Here is a 9,940-nt window from a genome sequence, read left to right on the forward strand (position 1 = left end):
ACGCCATCCCATCAAAACAGGCTGAAATTTAATGCGGTCTCTTCAAATAGATCTTACACTAAAAGGGCATTATCATAATTTTCACAGTATTTTTCCAACCTCATATTGTGGAAATATATATATTTTTTAATTACACAGGAAAATCTAGTTTTTGACTGCATTGGGCATTTAAAATAAGCTATAATTTTGCTTGATAACAGCATGTGAATTCTGACATCTATACATATCTGCTGTATTTGCGCAGTTGGTATATCATGGCACTTGCAAAGCCAGGATTTTGGGTTCAATTCCCAAGGCCACCCAAAGCGTCTGCTAAATGTCATATTACTTACTATACCTCCATTTCACTACTTAGCATACCTCATTCCCTCAGCCTAATTGTATTAACATGTCTTGTAATACATTTTTTTGTCCCTGTCTACCGTGTGAGAGCTTCCAACAATCCATGGCCTAATTTAGTTCCTCAAGCACTACAGTACTGAATGGACCTCTCCTCCACGTGCCACAACTCTTAACGATGTTCCTTGGAAATTTCTGGAGAAGTGAGAGGATGACTGCGTCTGAAATTGACTCTTGGGGATTATTCTAGTTCACAAGCTAGTCGGTGACCAACTCGGTAACCTTGTGGTTAGTGTCTGCTTTGAGATTGGAAGGTTTGGGGTTCGATCCCCGGTCGAGTCATACCAAAGACTGTAAAAATGGGACCTGATGCCTTTGCTTGGTACTCAGCAATTGGGAGATGGCTTGGGGGTAAGCCCCTGTGACAGACTAGCAGCCTGTCTAGGGGGTGAACACATACATCAATCTGCTTCATGCTACAGAAACAGGATATAGGGCAGGAGCCTATGAGATGTTCTGGCTTGGACAAGGCTTACTTAGTCAAGGCTTACTTACTGGCTACTAGGGCTCTGGTCAAAATATGTGCACGGTAGGGAACAGGGGGTTGGGCTCTGGTCAAATGTAGTGCCCTATACTAGTACTGGTAGTACTGTAGTAGAACCTACACTGAACAAAAATATAAACACAACATGTAAAGTGTTGGTTTCATGAGCTGAAATACAAAATCCCAGAAATTGTCCATATGCACAAAAAGCAAATTTCTCTAAAATGTTGTTCAGAAATTTGTTTACATCCCTTAGTGAGCGTTTCTCCTTTGCCAAGATAATCCTTCCACCTGACAGGTGTGGCATATCAAGAAGCTGATGAAACAGCATGATAATTACACAGGTGCACCTTGTGCTGGGGACAAAAGGCCACTAAAATATTCAGTTTTGTCACACAACACAATGTTTCAAGTTTTGGCGAAGTTTGGAATTGTCATGCTGACTGCTAGAATGTCCACCAGAGCTGTTGCCAGATAATGTAATGTTAATTTAATGCCTCCAACGTCATTTTAGAGAATTTCGCAGTACGTCCAACCGGCCTCACAACTGCAGACTGTGTATGGCGTTGTGTGGGCGAGTGGTTTGCTGATGTCAACGTTGTGAACAGAGTGCCCCATTGTGGCGGTGGGGTTAGGGTATGGGCAGGCATAAGCTATGGACAATGAACACAATTGCATTTTATCGATGGCAATTTGAACAGGAGAAAGGGTCAGACAGGGGGAGAGCATATTGCAGCACCCCTTGATATGGAGATGAGGCTTCTTAAAGGGTTCATCCTGTCAATGAAACAATGTCAAAGGCTAAAGCTTTTCTCAGACCCAATACTGTTGTGCGTGATTCACACTATAGCGCCAAACTGAGCTGTACTAGGCTGGCCTGGTTCTGCATCCACCATTGGAAGGACATCATAATCCAAGGTCGGTTATGCGTTTACAACCTAATCATTGAGGTTAGGGTTTGGGAGGGATAGCTAATCCTAGATCTATGGTTATGGGACATTTTTATTCAAAGTGTAATTAGCCACAACTCATTCAGGAAATTGATGTAGATAGTTTCCTGAATAAGTTGTCTCTGAGTAGAGATACAGTGGCTGGGAAACAGATTTCTGCACTCAAGACTCTCTCATTACAGGGTCTAGATCTTATCTGCAGATATAAGAACTCTGTTATACACTCTTGACCTCAACAACTTGTCATAGCAGTGTGTGTGTGTGTGTCTGTGAGAGAAATATAATCAAGCCGGTCTTAGGCAAGGGAAAAGGAAAGCATCCGTTAACCACTCACATCTTATAACGTGCTATCGTTACAAAATCAGTATTCCATTACCATGGAAAAGGTAGAACACTGCTCCAAATCTCACTTGTGGGAAAATTAGGAAAATATCTAATGTCTCCATAAATGGATTCACATGGTTGATCCCCACACACACACACACACACACTCCCCAGATGTAGACCATGGCCAGGCAGTATGTTTCTAATAGTGCCAGAACAGCCCGGATGGTTGGACGGTACTGCTCAGGGCTGATCCTCCCAGTCTGGACTAAAGGCTTGGCTCTTGGGTTGCGTCTCAAATGAAAGCCTATAATGAGAGCCTATAGGCCCCAGTCATAAGTAGTGCACTATAAAGGGAATACGGTGCCATTTGGGACGCATCCTTGGTCTCTGGTTGATACTCCTCTAAAATATGTCCAACCTCCAGTGCAATGGTTTGTGACCGAAATGTGATACTCATGGTAACGATAGGTTACATCAATAGGAAAACAATAGATAATTTACTTTGGTAACCTATGTAATTTATTAAGTGAGCTTTGTTATGAATATTTTCATATTGATTATTATCATGAGTTTATATGCTGTATTGTGTATGTGTGCTGCAGGGTTCATTTGCAAAGGCAATTCATATCAGTAAGCCAGGAGAGTTGCTGTGAAACGGGCTCACAAAGCTGCTATTCCAACCAATCAGATAAAGTAGGAAACATTCTCAATCGATTGAAATCCAGTTTAAGTTGAGTTATCTGTTGAGGATATACCACGGTATACAGCAAAACATTTGTTATGTGAGTGTGCTCTACTTCATTTTATGTTCATTTTAAAAAGCAGGGCACTGTCTCTCATATTTGTTATATTCTAACAGACAGTTAGCTACACAAAAAAAAATCCTATAATGTTCACAGTAAATTACTGTATAATCAACAGTAATATACTGTATAAACTGAATACAGTAGATTACCGTAAATTACATAGCATTGTGGGTAAAAAATACTACATAAAACAATATCAGTTCACTTATTGTATTTGTGAATATTCAAACTAGAAAGCCATACAAAAAGCACACGGGCAACAAAATCAAAGCACATCCTCTGAAGCAAGAGAAAAAATATTATAAATGTAATATTTTATTACAATAGATTACAGTACCGGTAATGGTACCATCACTGGATTACAGTAACAGCAAACACCATAAAACATATTTTCTTCCCGTAACTTACTGGCAGCCAAGTTACTGTAAAACAACAATAGATTTTTGGGAATTGTTTTTAATATCTCTGTTTTTGATTTAAAGATAAATAACAAAGATAAATAACATGCATGTTTCTAAACTAATCCAGTTAGTTAGATTTTTTTGCACCTGTTACTGAAAGGGTTGTTCCAGTGACTCGATGTGTAAGTAGTCACCTTACAATGTTCCTAACCCTAACAGTCATTCTAAATGCAGGTTGCGGGTGAATAAATTCCAACGGTTGGATATCCTAACTCTGACTGGATTTCGAATAGGAATTACATATCACTTTGCAAGTCAGCATTATGTGACTTGCAGGTAGGGTTGCAAAATTCTGATAACTTTTCCAAAATTCCCAGGTTTTCTGTGAAAACATCTGGTAATTTTGGGAAAGTTACTGGAATTTTCAAACCCTACTTGCAGGCCTGATGTGGACTGTAAACATGTTTCAAGCCACTGTATTAGGGTAAAATTCGGCCCTCAAAATAAGGCCTTATGGAATACATATTGTATTGAGTTAAATAATGTCATTTTAATGATAACATATTCGCTTAGGATCTCACTTGGTGAAGGCCACAGGACTGAACATGGATGAATGCAACAACCGTGTCTTTAAAAAATATATATATATTTCACCTTTATTTAACCAGGTAGGCCAGTTGAGAACAAGTTCTCATTTACAACTGCGACCTGGCCAAGATAAAGCAAAGCAGTGTGACACAAACAACAACACAGTTACACATGGAATAAACAAACTTACAGTCAATAACACAATAGAAAAGTCCATATACAGTGTGTGCAAATGAAGTAAGATTAGGGAGGTAAGGCAATAAATAGGCCGTAGTGGCAAAATAATTACAATTTCGCAAATAAAGTGATAGACGTGTAGAAGATGAATGTGCAAGTAGAGATACTTGGGTGCAAAGGAGCAAATAAAAAATATATAAATAAAATAAATAACAATATGGGGATGAGGTAGTTGGATGGGCTATTTACATATGGGCTATGTACGGGTGCAATGATCTGTAAGCTTCAGATGCTTAAAGTTGATGCTTAAAATTAGTGAGGGAGATATGAGTCTCCAGCTTCAGTGATTTTTGCAATTCGTTCCAGTCATTGGCAGCAGAGAACTGGAAGGAAAGGCGGCCAAAGGAGGAATTGGCTTTGGAGGTGACCAGTGAAATATACCTGCTGGAGAATGTGCTACGGGTGGGTGCTGCTATGGTGATCAGTGAGCTGAGATAAGGCGGGGCTTTACCTAGCAAAGACTTATAGATGACCTGGAGCCAGTGGGTTTGGCGACGAATATGAAGCGAGGGCCAGCCAACGAGAGCATACAGGTCGCAGTGGTGGGAAGTATATGGGGCATTGGTGACAAAACAGATGGCACTGTGATAGACTGCATCCAATTTGCAGAGTAGAGTGTTGGAGGCTATTTTGTAAATGACATCGCCGAATTCAAGGATCGGTAGGATAGTCAGTTTTTCGAGGGTATGTTTGGCAGCATGAGTGAAGGATGCTTTGTTTGCGAAATAGGAAGCCGATTCTAGATTTAATTTTGGATTGGAGATATTTAATATGGGTCTGGAAGGAGAGTTTACAGTCTAACCAGACACCTAGGTACAGTGAGGGAAAAAAGTATTTGAGCCCCTGCTTTTGTACGTTTGCTCACTGACAAAGAAATGATCAGTCTATCATTTTAATGGTAGGTTTATTTGAACAGTGAGAGACAGAATAACAACAAAAAAATCCAGAAAAACCCATGTCAAAAATGTTAGAAATTGATTTGCATTTTAATGAGGGAAATAAATATTTGACCCCCTCTCAATCAGAAAGATTTCTGGCTCCCAGGTGTCTTTTATACAGGTAACGAGCTGAGATTAGGAGCACACTCTTAAAGGGAGTGCTCCTAATCTCAGCTTGTTACCTGTATAAAAGACACCTGTCCACAGAAGCAATCAATCAATTAGATTCCAAACTCTCCACCATGGCCAAGACCAAAGAGCTCTCCAAGGATGTCAGGGACAAGATTGTAGACCTACACAAGGCTGGAATGGGCTACAAGACCATCGCCAAGCAGCTTGGTGAGAAGGTGACAACAGTCGGTGCGATTATTCGCAAATGGAAGAAACACAAAAGAACTGTCAATCTCCCTCGGCCTGGGGCTCCATGCAAGATCTCACCTCGTGGAGTTGCAATGATCATGAGAACGGTGAGGAATCAGCCCAGAACTACACGGGAGGATCTTGTCAATTATCTCAAGGCAGCTGGGACCATAGTCACCAAGAAAACAATTGGTAACACACTACGCCGTGAAGGACTGAAATCCTGCAGCGCCCGCAAGGTCCCCCTGCTCAAGAAAGCACATATACATGCCCGTCTGAAGTTTGCCAATGAACATCTGAATGATTCATAGGACAACTGGGTGAAAGTGTTGTGGTCAGATGAGACCAAAATGGAGCTCTTTGGCATCAACTCAACTCACCGTGTTTGGAGGAGGAATGCTGCCTATGACCCCAAGAAAGCATCCCCACCGTCAAACATGGAGGTCGAAACATTATGCTTTGGGTGTGTTTTTCTGCTAAGGGGACAGGACAACTTCACTGCATCAAAGGGACGATGGAAGGGGCCATGTACCGTCAAATCTTGGGTCAGAACCTCCTTCCCTCAGCCAGGGCATTGAAAATGGGTTGTGGATGGGTATTCCAGCATGACAATGACCCAAAACACACGGCCAAGGCAACAAAGGAGTGGCTCAAGAAGAAGCACATTAAGGTCCTGGAGTGGCCTAGCCAGTCTCCAGACCTTAATCCCATAGAAAATCTGTGGAGGGAGCTGAAGGTTCGAGTTGCCAAACGTCAGCCTCGAAACCTTAATGACTTGGAGAAGATCTGCAAAGAGGAGTGGGACAAAATCCCTCCTGAGATGTATGCAAACCTGGTGGCCAACTACAAGAAACGTCTGACCTCTGTGATTGCCAACAAGGGTTTTGCCACCAAGTACTAAGTCATGTTTTGCAGAGGGGTAAAATACTTATTTCCCTCATTAAAATGCAAATAATTTCATAACATTTTTGACATGTGTTTTTCTGGATTTTTTTGTTGTTATTCTGTCTCTCACTGTTCAAATAAACCTACCGTTAAAATTATAGACTGATCATTTCTTTGTCAGTGGGCAAACGTACAAAATTAGCAGGGGATCAAATACGTTTTTCCCTCTGTATTTGTAGTTGTCCACATATTCTAAGTCAGAACCGTCCAGAGTAGTGATGCTAGGCGGGCGGGCAGGTGTGGGCAGCAATTGGTTGAAGAGCATGCATTTCGTTTTACTTGCATTTAAGAGCAGCTGGAGGCCACGGAAGGAGAGTTGTATGGCATTGAAGCTCATCTGGAGGTAAGTTAGCACAGTGTCCAAAGAAGGGCAAGAAGTATACAGAATGGTGTCGTCTGCGTAGAGGTGGATCAGAGAATCACCATCCGCAAGAGTGACATCATTGATGTATACAGAGAAAAGAATCTGCCCAAAAATTGAACCCTGTGGCACCCCCATAGAGACTGCCAGAGGTCCGGACAACAGGCCCTCCGATTTGACACACTAAACTCTATCTGAGAAGTAGTTGGTGAACCATGTCTCAGTCACTAACATGGGTGGTAACTCTACAATTCATTCGAAAGGCAAGTCACTCTGGGGAAATATGCTAAATGCTTTACAGTAAAAGTATCTTACCGTAAAATGACTAAAGTAGAACAATCTTTACTGTAAATCAATTACAGTAACAATATTGGATACTGTAAAATATGGTATGTTAACATACTGTTATTTTTTAGGTGGCGTATGGAAGACACACAGAAAATGCTTACGCACAAAAATCATCTGATTTATAACACAGTGCGCACGCACATCCCATGCCGGTTTCCCTTTATAAATCACAATCAACTCGAAATTTGGCACACGTGAGCGAGCGTCTTGTCCCACCCTTTTAACGCTCATAATTGCCTATAAATAGTCAGTGAAACACCCCTAATTAATATTCATCCATATTGACTGCATGACGACAATGACGGCAAATCCCGACAGAAAGGCTAAAAAAAACTACATTTCACCCAGTGTGAAATGGAAGTTCTTGCTGCTGTTGAAGCAAGAAAAAATATATTGTTTGGTGGACATGTGGGCATTACAAATGCCAAAAAGGCGTTAGAGTGGCAGCATATGGCGGATGCTGTGAATGCTGCTGGCTCAGAAGGTCGGACCCTCTCAGAAATAAAAAAAGAAGTGGTCCGACATAAAAGTAGAGGCCAAAAGGCTCATAGCCTTACACACACAAAGTGTTTGTGCCACGGACAGTGACTTCCTCATTATTGTCCACCTCCCCACAGAAGTGGCACAGTTGGCTCAGGTCATCTAGCAAAACATAATGTCAAGTAGTCTATTCATCTTTACATGTATTTTCCTGAGCGATCTGGGAAAAAGGGAATAGTATAGCTTTCTAGTAACAGAAATATTTAAATACATTGACCAGCACAAAAACATCCTGTGGCAGACTGCAATAGCATCGAATAGTCCCCACGGTATGCAACTGTTCAGGGAAGTCAGGAACCAATACACGCAGTCAATCAGGAAAGCAAAGGCTAGCTTTTTCAAACAAAAATGTGCATCCTGTAGCTCTAACTTCAAAACGTTTTGGGACACTGTAAAGTCCATGGAGAACAAGAGCACCTCCTCCCAGCTGCCCACTGCACTGAGGCTAGGTAACACTGTCACCACCGATAAATCCATGATAATCGAACATTTCAATAAGCATTTTTCTACGGCTGGCCATGCTTTCCTCCTGGTTACCCCAACTCCGGCCAACAGCTCCGCAGCCACCGCAGCTACTTGCCCGAGCCTCCCCAGCTTCTCCTTCACCCAAATCCAGATAGCAGATGTTCTGAAAGAGCTGCAAAACCTGGACTCGTACAAATCAGCTGGGCTAGACAATCTGGACCCTCTCTTTCTAAAATTATCCGCCGCCATTGTTGCAACCCCTATTACCAGTCTGTTCAACCTCTCTTTTGTATCTTCCGAGATCCCTAAAGATTAGAAAGCTGCAGCGGTCATCCCCCTCTTCAAAGGGGGTGACACTCTAGACCCAAACTGTTACGGACCTACAGTGCCTTGCGAAAGTATTCGGCCCCCTTGAACTTTTCGACCTTTTGCCACATTTCAGGCTTCAAACATAAAGATAAAAAACTGTATTTTTTTGTGAAGAATCAACAACAAGTGGGACACAATTATGAAGTGGAATGAAATTTATTGGATATTTCAAACTTTTTTAACAAATAAAAAACTGAAAAATTGGGCGTGCAAAATTATTCAGCCCCCTTAAGTTAATACTTTGTAGCGCCACCTTTTGCTGCGATTACAGCTGTAAGTCGCTTGGGGTATGTCTCTATCAGTTTTGCACATCGAGAGACTGAAATTTTTGCCCATTCCTCCTTTCAAAACAGCTCGAGCTCAGTGAGGTTGGATGGAGAGCGTTTGTGAACAGCAGTTTTCAGTTCTTTCCACAGATTCTCGATTGGATTCAGGTCTGGACTTTGACTTGGCCATTCTAACACCTGGATATGTTTATTTGTGAACCATTCCATTGTAGATTTTGCTTTATTTTTTGGATCATTGTCTTGTTGGAAGACAAATCTCTGTCCCAGTCTCAGGTCTTTTGCAGACTCCATCAGGTTTTCTTCCAGAATGGTCCTGTATTTGGCTCCATCCATCTTCCCATCAATTTTAACCATATTCCCTGCCCCTGCTGAAGAAAAGCAGGCCCAAACCATGATGCTGCCACCACCATGTTTGACAGTGGGGATGGTGTGTTCGGGGTGATGAGCTGTGTTGCTTTTACGCCAAACATAATGGTTTGCAATGTTGCCAAAAAGTTCGATTTTGGTTTCATCTGACCAGAGCACCTTCTTCCACATGTTTGGTGTGTCTCCCAGGTGGTTTGTGGCAAACTTTAAATGACACTTTTTATGAATATCTTTAAGAAATGGCTTTCTTCTTGCCACTCTTCCATAAAGGCCAGATTTGTGCAGCATACGACTGATTGTTGTCCTATGGACAGAGTCTCCCACCTCAGCTGTAGATCTCTGCAGTTCATCCAGAGTGATCATGGGCCTCTTGGCTGCATCTCTGATCAGTCTTCTCCTTGTATGAGCTGAAAGTTTAGAGGGACGGCCGGGTCTTCGTAGATTTGCAGTGGTCTGATACTCCTTCCATTTCAATATTATCGCTTGCACAGTGCTCCTTGGGATGTTTAAAGCTTGGGAAATCTTTTTGTATCCAAATCCGGCTTTAAACTTCTCCACAACAGTATCTCGGACCTGCCTGGTGTGTTCCTTGTTCTTCATGATGCTCTCTGCGCTTTAAACGGACCTCTGAGACTATCACAGAGCAGGTGCATTTATACGGAGACTTGATTACACACAGGTGGATTCTATTTATCATCATTAGTCATTTAGGTCAACATTGGATCATTCAGAGATCCTCACTGAACTACTGGAGATAGTTTGCTGCACT

The sequence above is a fragment of the Salmo salar genome, chromosome 01 (genome assembly GCF_965601325.2).
Source record: "Salmo salar chromosome 01, fSalSal1, whole genome shotgun sequence".
NCBI lineage: Eukaryota > Metazoa > Chordata > Actinopteri > Salmoniformes > Salmonidae > Salmo > Salmo salar.